Below are 14,455 nucleotides of genomic sequence, written 5' to 3'. Positions count from 1 at the left end.
AAAGAGTGAAAGAGGAGGTGTTCTTTTAGTAAATTGGACCCCGATTTTTAGGATTTTAGTCGCGAATGAACTGCACATTAACTTCGTCACTCTCATAGAGCGTGAGGAAGATTTTTCTCATAACGTTTACTACCAATCCTCATGCAATCGGATGAGGATGCAGGCAATAATAAAATCAAATTAGTTGGATGTGATGTACGTCAGTACGTAACAAAAATATGGAATCTGATTTGCATTAATGCATAAGCATATGTGGTATCTATTGATCCTCCTGTCTCCGAGCTTTTCTCTTTTCCGTAGAGACGAGCCTCTTTTTAATCTTTGATGCCGAGTCTCATGCACTCATTCATTTTAAATGTCATGCTCGTATTGGGTTGAATTTCTGTGTGGCAGTTGATGATATAGTCACAGTGCATTATTTCCGATGGAATACAACTTTTGTATTTTTTATTTTTCTTGATGCAGGGAGGACCGCGATAAGACGGAGATGGAACAAGGCGAAATCTTTTGGCCAACTCCCCATTTCGAACGATTCCACGAAATGAATAAGCTCCACCCATAAGCAGTCAAAAGTATGTTGGCCATCTAATACCATTTGAATCTTCTTCTCGTGTGAGGTTGTGTCGTAAAAAAATCGATGAACAGTTTGGTTGGGTTTGTCAAGGGACAAAGTGGAAAGAGTGTTTTTCAGCTAGTCTCATGCGCCGTTGGGAAAAAATATTATTTCTTTTATATTTTTTGGCGATAAGGGTTGATTAAAATAGTTAATTAATTGACGTCTGTACTGCAATGCGATGAATGGTGGTGCGGGATTCATCATTTCTCTGCTGGAAAGAGCTGTTTACACTTGGGTTGTTACAGCAGGGCCTCGCCGGAAACTTTTGTCTAGAAAACTCATTAGCCATTGACCCGATCCTGATTCATCTTTCAATCTCCCTCGCAGCTTGAATTTGACTAGGCATGAAGCTTGATGTCTGCTGATGGGTGTGAGAACTACGCCGTTATTTCCCACTTACCCACTTATACCGTCTCTTGATTTCGGTTCTGACAGGTCCGATCGCAAGCGATCGTGGCAGTTTTCGCTATAGCCTGTTCTTGTTAGGATTTGCATATTTTATGCATAATTATGCGTTCCTTGGGAAGGCTTTTTGTTCTAAAAAATGATACCCGTTGGAACTCGGAGTATTCAGCAGTTAGCTGTTTCGTTCGCCTGCTCAAAAAAACATCGTCAAATGAAAAAGTTGTTCGAAGAGTTAAACGTCGACATTTCGCCTTAGGAACTACTAACTTTGTATTTTCTAGGATCAAAGCATAATTCTTTTGACAGACGATTCGACGTCTGACGATAGTCAAGCAATTCAGCACACAAGCAGACAAGCCACGAAGAAAATGGCTGCTCTGCAAAAGGAATTGGATGATACGAAAGAGAAGTTAAATTCTAGAGACGAATTAAAAGAAATAGTGAAAAAAAGAAAACGAAGCTATTAAGTTAAGACACGAATATGAAAAAAAATGAAGCAGCCAAAGCACATAATGTCAGCAGTAGCCCAGTTTTCGCCAACATATACCAAACGTCAACTGAGAGTAAATTGGAAAGCTGCTATATCGTCACAAGGACTTCGCAACGTCTTCGAGCTGTCTGACTCATCGTCAATGAAGGTTGAATATCCTCAAAGGCAAATATCTTCGAAGGTCTTAAGTGCCCAGGGCTATTGGGGAAGCCCAAAATCTTCTTCGTCAATATCTGCCGGGGAGATGATAACAATTTTAGTAATTCTTTCAATAATCTGTCGTTTGTTTTATCTAAATTATACAAATTTTTAGATTTATCAGCCTTAGATGTTTGTCTCTAACTCGTCGAGTTCCAAGGAAGACGAAGGGGGGAAATCGATGTGGTTCCAAATAATTTGGAATTCTTCGTTGGTCAGGCCTCAATATCAAAACATTTCATTATAATAATTTAAGTAATTTCATTTGAATTACCATAACTTCCCTCGAATCCTTCAAAATTCCTTAGAAATTAAGGTACTAAGTATTACTGGCAAGAAGTATTTTACCAAACCTTGACATATTAATTTTTATTATTATTATTATAGGTGTAAGTAAGTTTATGGATGGATACAAATCCATAATTTTGCATCTTATTTTTGTGTTTTTAAACTTCTTAACTTTAATAAAAATAACATAAATGGATTGCAAGAAATAGTATTGCAATTTTCATTGAGTTTTCCCGTCCATATGTCGTCGCTTAAATATAAACGTCATAATATCGCAGTGGCCATTGAGGTTTCCTCGTCCTTGTGTGTTCAAAATAAAAGCCCTGGATTTGTCCAGGTTTATCTGATTATAGAGAAAGTAAATTTTTTAAGCATAGATTTAAAAAACTAAAATATTTGTTTATCACAGTACTGTGTTTTATTATACCAAGATTTAAGTGCTGCTGTGAGTACAGTACGATTATTTGCCTCTCCACAATTTTGTCCATTTCATTCTGGACTTTGGAGAGAACCGCTACAAACCTTTTTGAAAGTTGATCCGAAAAGCCGTGCGCCTTCTCGCTCCACCGTAGCGGGAAAACACCGAAAACACCGAAGAAAATGTTTAAAAAAAGTTACGAGATTGAATGTACAGTATCTTCCATAAAAATCCGACCACCCTTTTAAAATATAAATGCCGCCTATCGTTTCGCGGTGGAACTAAGTTCCCAAACAGTGAAGAAACCAGACAGTTAGGGTGGGGGTAGTTTTTCGTGGTTTTTCGAAGATTTTCTAGGGCTTAATTGTCATAGTTACGAGACAGCCCTTAAGGCATCGAACTCAGCCTTATTGAGAAGAGGTTAGGTAACGTAGCCGCAAGTCATCGAAAACAATTTTCAACTAGACTGCCCTTTTCTCTAACACAGGACGAAAAGGAGGAGGGGTGGTTGCTATAGCAACTTAACACCATAACACGTCTTTGATTAATTCGCGCTCGTTAGTTGGATTGTTTTTAAGCATTTAAGGAAATAAGCTGACATAAATATTATAAAGTCTCAATATTTCGTCAGAATTATTTGAAAAATGAATGCTGGTGAAAAAGGTGCGGTCGTCGCATTATGTTTTTCAGGACACATTCAATCAACCTGTAATCTCGGCAATTAAGCTGCAACAAATATTATCTATCAAATTAAATTTTTCAGTTACTATAACTATAGAAATTGCCGCTTGATTATTATATTTGTCAGTTGCCATAGCAACCGGCCCTTCCTCCTTTTCACTCAGGTTGAGAGAAAAGGGAATTCTCATTGAAATTTTGTGTCGATGGCTTGCGGCAACGTGACCCAACCTCTCCTTAGTAAAGGCCATGAGATTAAGAGCAAAACGCCTTAAAGGCTGTCTCGTTGCCATGACAATTAAGCCTTTGAAAATCTATCGGAAAACAACCCCCACCCTAACTGTCTGGTTTCTTCACTGTTTGGGAACTTAGTTCCACCGCAAAACGATAGGCGGCATTTCTTTTTTTAAAGGGTGGTCGGATTTTTATGGAAGATACTGTAGATTCGAACCTTTAGGCTTCTCCCATGCCAAATCGCCCGTCCTTTAATTTAAACATAAGCAGCTCTGATTGCTAACATAAACAAATACCCTACCAAATGAAAATACCAAACAAAAAGCCAAAAAGCTGTTATTGGAGCCACTAGGAGGGTAAACCACACTCCCTTATTCCAAGAGGCGCCAAATTACTGAGACTGAGAGCGACGGGTGACTGGCCTTTCGCAAATTAATCGGCAGCAGTTGCACTTGTTAGAGACTCAAATTTTGTTTCCTGCTGGTTTTTCACTAGTCGCGAGCCTATATTCGTAAATCGTAACTTCTAGACACTGTTGCTTATTACTTTTGCTTTATTACTTTGGGTCCTGTTTACTTGGTTTAAAGTTTTGTCACCTGAGGCGCTGCTGTTTAAAATATTTTCATCAGCGTTGTTCGTGTAAGGGATTTTTTGCGTTATGGCGCGCCGTTTACGACATGAAAAAAAAATCGAAAAAAAAGAAAAACGCCACCGCAATCTAGCGGTCAAATTTTGAACTACATCAATATTTTGTTGTTGAAACGGAACAGTTTATGCTATTATTTTGAATAGATAGAAGTTTTTAAATCTGTATTATTTTTCTAATTCTAACTGAAAAGATCGAGATTGGAAGTTCCAAATCTGTATTATTTTCTAAGTGCAAAGATCCACGTAAAAAACAAGGTCAAGCATACACTCGAGAATACACTAACACAAATAAACGAAATACAAACTTGAATACATTACGTTTAACCGCGTTTAACATTAATCTTAGTTGTTCTGCCCATCGCAATGGCAGTCAGAATTTGAAATATGATAAAAGACGAAGAATTTGCGAAGGACGTACGTGGATCTTTAATCGCCATCCTTTGGTCCATCAGCATCCTTGTTTACTTTTTTTCTTTCGTTGGTTATTTTTGCCCCTTCTAGACAAAAAAAATTGCATCCCTAAATAGGAAAATAAATCCGATGGCACTCTGCATAGATAGGGGAATTAACCAATTGTTACATCTTTTTACTAATTTTTAAGCTGTAGAAGATATAGGAATGAAAAAATAATTAAAAGATAAAGTCACCTTCAAGGTAGCCATGTTGGCTGAATTATCAATGATATTGTCTTCTTTAAAAATACCATTTCTCGCCTTGGCATACGAGAACTGTATTCCATTGAGGGCCGGAAATTCCCTATTCAAAATAGGAAAATAAGAAATCGAAATGATCAAATGAACATTAATGTTCATATTTATACAAAGATCCAATCAGTTCCTCTGAGGTGGCATCATTATTCACTTGGATCAGCTTTTTTCCAACCCCATATCCAATAATACGTGTCCATTCACGGAAGGGTGGAACACTGTCACTAAGGGCATGGGGCAGACAGAAAAACGACCTTTTTTATACCTTTCCTGCCAACAGTTTCTTCCTCTGAAAATACAAAAACAGTAATGAACAAAAACGAAACTTATAAGAATATAAGGATCGAGATAAATTACTTTTTTTGGTCAATTCACTAGTTTTGGGGTAAGGTTTGAATCCAGTACTGGTGTCTTGAAGTACTTTCCTTTCCTTTTTTCCCATTGGTTGCCCAGCAACTTTGTTATATTCTGCATACAAATTCGGAGATGCTGCTGTGTCACTTTTCTTCTTACTGGAAATCTTTTTTGACTTGTGTTTGGGTTTTTTTGCTTTCCTGGAGCTTTTTGATCGTTTGGATGATGTCTTCAAGGCTTTTTTCTTCCTTTTTTTTTTTTTCACTCAACGATGAAGTTGATGAGGTCAATGACGATGAGCTCTCATCTGAACTTGAGATTTCAGATCAACTTGATTCGGAGGCTGAGCTACTTGATGAAGAACGTGACCTTCGTTTTTTTACTTTCTGGTTAGGGTTTTCACTTGAACTAGCAGCAGAATTTTTTGTGACGGTCTTCGGACCAGAGTTTTCAAGGTGGTTTTCCTCTTCATCTTTTTCTTTTTCAATGTTTGACATCTTGAACGTTGTGTTGCATACCTCATAAACAATCTGCAATTCTTCTTCGGAATCCCTTACCTCTTTGGCATTTTCTTACATTAGAATGAAACAACATGAACTGCGAATCAAATAAATTTATATGGACTGTTTTAACTTACATCCTTTAGTTAAATTGAAGACAAACAAGATACGAAAACTTAACTATATGTTTCAAATAATATGATGAAGAAGGCAAAGATTTCGAACATAAATGATAAAATGGCAAGCCGAAAAAGTCAATCAATGTTAATTTAATATTTATAGATTTTATTGATTTTATACTCACGTTGTCACTCTTTTCTTTCTTCTTGTGTTTGGCCATTGCACTGAAATGAAAACAAAACGAATATACCGTAACAATTTACACTATTCTTTAAAATTTAATGACAAGTTTTAAGTTCAGATTTTACAGCGAAGATTCACACAGCAACTTATCACAGCCTTTTCAACAAAGAGTGATAAACGACAAAGAAAGAAACGTTTTGTCGACAAAGGCGCCACCTGAAAGGTTTTTTCGCTCATGGCGTCTCGATTGATATAAATCGAATCGATATGTAAATCGATTATAACTACACATAAAGCGATAATATGCTCTTAAGTAAACCGCACTTTAATTAATTGGATGTATTGAATGCAGATTTAAAGAAAGAAAATGCTTTTAAGTTCTATTGACATTAAAGCTACATATTTTCATTTCTAAGAATTAATTTTTGTACATATTTTCTTATGTTTATGTACCGTTTAACAGCATTACGCCAAGTGATTCCAATTTTTTCCGTTCTTGCTGTTCTGTTATCGATCGTTGTATTCTTGGAACCACAAGTCCCTTGCCGTTGTAATAAGCAATAAGATTTTTTATGAAGAGAGTACCTTTTCCAGAAGATTTCCAGTTTGTCTACGTAATAACACACATAAACTAGAAATAATGGTAATCTTAAATAACAAATGGTAATTCGGGGCAGTACCTGGCGGAGCTCTGTAAACCTTTTATTGTTATTGTTCGAAGAATATATTTTTAGAGCTCGTGATGCCTCTTTGAAAACAAAGGAAGGAGACTTGTGTCTTAATGAGCGATGTTTGTGGAGGTTCCATGATTCTAAATGTGTTCTCACCGATTTTCTCATTAGTGAAAAGAACACTTTATGTAAGCAGTATAAATCAGTTTTGCTGCGATGATCTAGTATTCCAGCGTGTTCCATTAAGCTAGAAAATAGAATAAAAGTAAAATTGTTGGTGGTTATAGTTTACCCGTAAATAAGAATGGTTCGTGACTCGGTTTAATTTTAATTTTGCCATCTTGTAAGATTTTATTCTAATGGGATCTATTTAAAAAATTATTCAGAAAAAAAAGAAGAACCAATAGTTTTATTTAGATTCGTTACTTTTTCCCTAAAAGTGACTTTTTAAATTTAATAACAAAACTGCCAAAACCAAAGTAACACCATGGAAAGTACATTGTCAGCCAATAACTCCTTACTCTCCTTTTCCAATGAAATACTGTTCAATCACATTTTTTCTTGTGATAACCATCAGTGACTTGTTTCCCTTAATGCTTTCGTTGTTGAAATTGACAGTGAGAATTATTTTAATATTTTTAGGTCATTTAGAATTTAATCGTAACGGAATTAAAGCTAAAATTTCAAATATTTGAATCAACGATTTAAAAAAATTGCTGGCGACTTATAATATGCGTGAAACAATTATCGCAACATGCGTAATAGCGACGTATGTGGCAAATGTCAATTAGCACGAACGGTTTCGGTTTGATTTTCACATAATTTTGCCACCCTTTGTGAGATTTTATTTTGATGGAATTTATCACAACAACTAACTAAGCAAAGAAACAACATTTATATGAAGAGTCCGTACTTTTATCAAGTGCATTTTTTAATTTGATACCAAAACCCTAGTATCACCACATTCGTAGTTCCGTTTGCCAGAGTCGTGAAAGAGAAGTGTTGTCACAAGTGGAATTGATCAGTGTTCCGAGAATAAGTTAATTATGGAAAGCATAATTCCAACCAGCTACTCCTTGCTTTCGTTTTCAAACGAAATTTTGATCAATCACATTTTCTCTTGTGATAACCTAACCATCACTGACTTGTTTCACTTGATGCTTTCGTGCAGTCAACTACACGATATCATTGTTGACTCTAATCAGCTGTGGATGTGCAAGTTCTCTCAAAGGTCTGGTCGCTCTCATCCCTAACTATATGAATTCCTAGGTTTTAAAATTAAGTTATTCATGTTTGATTCCTTATAGGTGGTCATTGGTACACAAACGAATACTGGACAGACACAATGTTGATTGGAGGAATTGGGTGTCTCTTCGTCTCAGCATCATCAAAGAAGTCAAAGATGCTGTAACTTCCATGTCATCAGAATGTTAACCTTTGGGTAAATTGGTAAATCCACTCCATGATGTGGAAATGTGGATAGAACTCGGACACCCCATTTCTACTTTTGTTGAAGATGAACTCTGTGAATGGGTATGGAACGAAGAAATGTAAGTTTTGGTTTCTTTTCATTTTCCATTTGTGTTTGAACAGCATTAACTATTGAATACTAAACCATGCCCTTTGAATTTGATTATTTAGGAGTAACCAGCTTACCCTAACACACTATTCCAATGTTGTGTTGTTTAAACTTCGGATTGGCATGCTAAAGAGAAATCTTCTAAATATTATTATGGAAGAACCTAATTCTCAGAATGCGTTTTTTGAGGGTGCCAAACTCATATCAAACTGGTTTTATTTTACAAGTGATCGTGAAGTAAATCTTACTGCCTTACTTGATGTGGAAATTTGCTTGCAAACCATTGCCGAGACAGTGAAACGGGTGCTTCTCCGGTCAAGGGACAGTCAATCGACTGAAGATATTTTGAAGGCTATTGATCAAGTTTTGTTGGTTGAAATGGGCCTGAGAGCCTACAATGCAATCGATAGCATCAAATGGAACCACCCCTGCGCCTCTATTCACAATGTGTGTATTCAAGGTTCTGTTGTCTAGTCTTAGTTCTGTTGTAAAGTTCATTTTATTTTACAGCTGAAGAGAACTTATGAATACCCAGATAAGTCTGAGCAAATACTTTATAGAAATTTACAGATTGAGGAATTCCCTCATTCATGGCATTTCCATTTTGGATAAACCCAAACTCAATCTAATTATTTGTTTAACCTTTCAATAAAATGGTTCTGAACCTTATAAAATACTGGTCCATTCTGTACATATTTTATCGCTTGGAAATTGCTTGGAATGAAAATAGATTGGACTTTATTAAGAACGACATAAATTGTGTACTTAATGGACCAAACATTCAAGACCAACTGCACTACTCATTCTCTAAGAGGAAAGGGGCAAAGTTGCCAAGCTATAATAATGCTTAAATCAAATTGAAAAGCGTTTAAATTTGGCTTGAGCTTTGTTAATGCGACGTTGCCTTTTATACAAAAGTAAAAATTCCGTCATTTTCTCTGGAGGCGTCACGTTTAAGCTTAAGCTTTGCTTATGCGACGTTGCCTGTTATACGAAAGTCTGTGTATCGTGGCTTTCTTTGTCGTTCTGATGGAATGAGTTCGTTGTGATGGCTCTTTAGACAATGTCATTCCTCCGTCACTATTCCTATCTTTTTTTACATCTAGACAGCTGGTAAACAACACTTGCAATTCGTTAAGTGTCAACTTAAAAATTAGTTGAAACTCTCAATTAATGAATTCGTGTGACAGGCAACGCCGCATAAACAAAGCTTAAGCTTAATTTTATGTTAAACTTCAAAGAAAACTGAACCGAACTAATGTTAACTCCTCCTCTCGGAAATTTTCTCTGGCTGAAGCCAACTTTACGAATTGATAGTGAAAATCGGAGAGATAAAGATATCGATCTCGCTCCTTGCCACTCCTCCACTTTTCCCTCCATTCCTATACCCTACTTCCCCACACACCCGCCGTGGCGTTTCTAGCTAAGGAGCAGGGCAGGCAAGCAGGCTTCACTTCCAGAGAAAAAATCAACTTTCGTAGTGACATTTCCTTTTCAGACTTTACAATTGTTAAAAGACACGGATCAGCCAAAGGATTAGTTTCCTTATCGTAACATTTCATTTTCATTTAACAATTTTATTTCAAACAATTTGTCATTTTGAATTGGGGATCAAAAGTCACATAAAACTATGAAATATAGCTAATCATTAACTTGGACAACAGATGCTTCCAACTGCTTGATATGGACATGGTTGTTTCCAACTACCAGATACCCAACAACTGCTTCAGGCAATTGCCAGGCTTTCCCAAAATACATGTTGTATTCACAATTGTTTAGTTTTCGTTTTTTTTTCATGTATTGTTGTATTTAGAGTAGAATCTGCTAAATCTAGAAAAAATGCAGTTTTTGAACCAACCAATTCTGGTGTATTTATTGGGAAATTAATAGGATGTTGTATAGTAATTGATATCTTGAAAATAATTTATGTATAAAATTAAGTTGTTGATTCGCATTAATTTAATTGTCTGAAATTACAATTAATAAAATACAGATTAAATTTGAAATTTATTAAACTCAAAATCAAATAAAATCAAGATAATTTTGACCTGGTTTTTTTACATAGACATGCATAATAGATAGTTATAAACAGCATAAGCGAAAAATGAGAAAATGTATGAAATTAGTTTGGTATATATAGGTAGGCAAATGAAGGTGGTTTCCCCATAAACGCCGTAATAAACACGGAACTCGGAAAAAAGTGCGGTAAACTTAATATTTTCAGTTTTCCACTATGCCACAGATTTTAATGAAAATAAGTTTAAGTAGGGGAGAACGGGGTCATCTTGGACAAAATTTTTATTTTTCTATTATTTCTTTTTCTATTTGTTTTTTATGAAATATTTTTTACACGCATTTTAAAGCATTCTCTTGTCTACCTTTCCTATTTTTTATTAATTTTTCCGTTTGAAAATAAAGGAATTATAACGGTTTTTACAATGTCAATTTGTTGTAACTTCGCCAAAAAAGGTAAGAGACTGGACAGGCTATGAATAAGATTGGACAGTGCTAGTTAAAGGCACAACAGAGATAAGGAGATAGCCAACTCAATGGGAGAGCCAGCAGTCGACGCTGCCCCATTTATTCACCCCACCAGAACCCACCCACAAACTCTCTCCCTACCACCCTTCGCGCTACGCTAGCGCCCCTACCGACCACTGCCCGTAACATAGTCGGCAACGGCGGCAACCTTTAAAGTTTAAAGGGGGAAAGCTCCGTTTAAACAAGATGAAGGGGGGAAGCTCCGTCTTCGGAGAATTCTTGTTACCGCACAAGGAACATCCATTTTGACCTTGGTTTTATATATTTCTCTGTAAAATGTGAGCCGGTTCACTGTTATCTAACATAAATTATTTTAGTTTAAGTGTTGCATTCGCAGCAGTCAGATGCCTTCTCTTTGTAGTGCAATTAATTGTATTTCGAAGCGCAGTGACCCAAATGTTTCGTTCTTTACCTTTCCCAAGGAGGAAATTCGACGTTCGATATGGCTTAAATTCTGCCCACCGGGTTTCATGCCCAAAAAAAGTTCAGTGTTGTGTACTTTACACTTTAACAAAAACGACATCAAACTAACACCGAGAAAGATTTCCCATAGACGACAAAACCACTTACTCGATCCAGTAACATTGGATGTCAGATTGTCGCAAGCAGGTGAACAGATAGTTCTCATTAATGTTTCGGTTTATCGTTGAATATGTGTACGTCGGTGTACGTTGAATGAGTGATAACTGCTTATTCAATAGAACTTATTGGGTCCGTTATAGATTCCAGTTTAGCGAATAGCAGTTCGAAACGTCTCTTGTTTGAAGAAACTCTTGTAGAAGTGAATAACGACTCACCAACTAAGAGAACTCGTCTGGCCAGCTCCTCGTCTTCGCCCACCACTGAGAACAGTGATGAGAATAATCTAACCATACTTGAGGACAGTTTCCAGCAGGGAGTTACCAGCCAAGACGAATTCAATATTCAAGAGCTAAGAGAAGAGAACGCTGATCTTCGGGAAAAAATTAAGGTCTTGGAGGAACGTGATAAGAAAAATATGGAAGACTTAAATGAACTAAGAGAAGAGAACGTTACTCTTCGACAACAAATGAAGATCCAGAGCGAATGTGAAAAGCACAAGACGAATGATTTGAATAGACTTCGAGAAGAGAACGCTGCTCATCAACAAGCATATCGGATGCTGGAGGAAGAGAAATTGAAGATCCTAGAAAAATTAAAACAAAGAAGAAAAGAAAAAGATGCTTCCTACAGTCGATTCAAGCAGAAGAAAAACGAGACATTAAGAAAAAAAAAATTGCGTCCCGATTCCTATGACTGCAATACAAGTACAAACTGTTCCGGAGACGGTGATGCAGACTGAAATAAAGAATAGCGCGAAACTAACAGATTCCCTTAATGCTCTTGCTATGAAGACCGTGAAGATAAAAGAACTTTACGTTGAACTGAGAAAGTATAAAGAAGAGCTCGCAAAAGTAGCAATAGCAAACCAGCAAATGGTCGACGTTACACAGATTTCATAAGAAATCTATCAGTAAACCTAAGCTTCTACTCTCAAGCAGGATATGAAAAGTTAAGGACAATATTCACTCTACCATCACTCACCAGTATCAAGAACCATCTGGCTAAAGTCGGCTGTGCATCTGGAATCCTGAAGAACGCCCTTGCAGAAATACAACATAAAATAAGCGAGGGACAACTTGCAGAAGCGACTCTTTCTCTTGATGGAATGGCGATCAAGAAAGGAATTCACTGGGACAGCAAGCTGAAAAAATACTTTGGTTTTGATGAGTTCCCGAGCGTACCGACTGCCGAAAGTGATAAAAAGAACGGATCCGTTGCCACTGAAGCACTCGTCTATTATCTAGTAAGCCTCGATGGGCGATGGAAAACACCGGTAGCATACTACTTCACAAACCATGTTGACAGTAAGCGTCTTGCCAAATTACCAACCGAAATTTTGGTGGAATGTGCCAACTTTGGAGTTACAGTGACATCTGTTGTGTTTGATGGTTTGCCCGCAAACATACAAATGGCCACACATCTGGGTGCTAATTTAAAGTTACCTGACGTATTAACTACAGCAACGACAAGGCGACGAAACAGCAGAGTTACCACCAAGAATGACTTGACTAAGCCATTCAATCCTTACTTCAAACATCCGTCAACAAATGAACCGGTATACGTGATGCTCGACGCCTGTCATATGCTGAAATTAGCAAGAGTTTTATTGGCTATGCCGCAAGGAGTTTTATTGCCGGGATTCAGGATTCCTGCCAAATGGAATTATATAACGGAGTTATTTGAATTCCAAAACAAAACTGGATTTCGTCTTGGAAATCGAATGACTCGTAATCATGCCTACTTCCAGCGGCACAAAATGAAGGTGGCACTTGCAGCCCAAGTCTTGAGTCAATCAGTAGCAGATGCTCTGCGACATCTGCACGTCAAGTTAAAGGTGGCGAAGGTAATAATTAATTTGAATTTATGTAACTTTCAGTCATGAATTGTTACTGATCAAATTCTCGAATTGATGTCTGTACAGTTTGCTGATAGCGAGGCAACAGAAGAATACTGTCGTCGGTTCAACAAGCTCTTTGACATTTTAAATTCATGGAACGTCAACGCAAAGGGCAATAAAGAGCCATTAACCAAGACAAATTTAGAAGAGAAGAAGAAGGATTTGGAAGACCTAACGAAATTTCTAAGGCAACTGAAACTCCCTAATGGACGACTAGTCTCTGTCAGCAAGAAGAAGACCTGCGTAATTGAATTTCTCGCTACAATTAAATCGACAATAATGCTCTCCTCGGAGTTCCTGAATAAAACTGATGAGCCGTTGGATTACATCGCGACTCGTCATATGCAGCAAGATCCGTTAGAGCATTTCTTCGGCATGATTCGGCTTCGCTGTGGTTTAAACAACAACCCTAACGCAATTCAGTTTAAGGGTATTTTAAGAAAACTGTTAGTTATTAAGAATGGTGGTGTAACTCCTTCAATTTCCTCAAATTGCTCCATTCTGCCTGTTGACAACGTATCAGACGACAATTCCCTTTCATTCGACGCTGAAATTATGTTAGACATGGAAATATTTGGCTCTGATAATGATTATAATAACTATGTATTGCAGGATCAATTTACTGATCATTACCTTGCTTAAATTGCCGGATACCTCATTACCAAAGTAGAAAAAGCTGTTAAAGGTCCAGTTCAAAGAAGTGCTTTGTTTTGCAATCCAGAAGATCCCCTTGATTTAAGTCTAGCAAACGTGGCAGAACTAAGAGGCAAACGTGCCATTACTATTCCGTCGCTATCTGTCTTCAGATTGGTTCAAACTGCCGAACAATTGTTTCACTCGTTGATTGTTCAAAAATTGAACACACTCTCAAATGAATGTAATCTATTGGAAAAAGTCGGACAAGAGATTTTAAAGGCTATCAATTATAGCACCATATTTCCTTCATTAAAATCTCAATTCTCTGCTGCGTGTGTTGAGGAGCTAGTCAAACTAATAGTTTTTCGATATCTCAAACTTCGATTCCTAGCATTTACCAAAGTATTCAACCAAATTTGTCAACTGCAACTTCTAAGAGAAATTTGTTAAACAAGTATACGTTGTTCATGAATCCAAATAATTCTACATATTTTAGAAATAAAAAATATCAGGATGCATGGAGTTCAAGCAAAAAGCCCTTTTTTTCGCTATCTTTCTGCCACTATTCTCGAAACCATTTTAGAGTCAACGCTGAAAAAAGTTCAACTAAAAAAGTACAACCAAAGGGTGTACGACGTTCAGGCCCGGTCATTCAGGCCCGCGTGTTTCAGGCCCACTTTTATTGGGCTTGAACGTCGCAAAAATTGGGC

At 37.0% G+C, this 14,455-nt stretch overlaps 1 protein-coding gene across 2 annotated transcripts in view; it reads right to left on the bottom strand.

Moving 5' to 3' along the window:
• The window catches only part of LOC124320546, a 467,022-nt gene that overhangs the window by 358,111 nt on the left and 94,456 nt on the right, over positions 1-14,455 (bottom strand). The gene's annotated exons all lie outside the window — the stretch shown is intronic.

The sequence above is a fragment of the Daphnia pulicaria genome, chromosome 1 (genome assembly GCF_021234035.1).
Source record: "Daphnia pulicaria isolate SC F1-1A chromosome 1, SC_F0-13Bv2, whole genome shotgun sequence".
NCBI classification, from domain to species: domain Eukaryota; kingdom Metazoa; phylum Arthropoda; class Branchiopoda; order Diplostraca; family Daphniidae; genus Daphnia; species Daphnia pulicaria.
The sequence above is the reverse complement of the archived record's forward strand: the minus strand, read 5'-3'. Positions and strand labels throughout refer to the sequence as shown.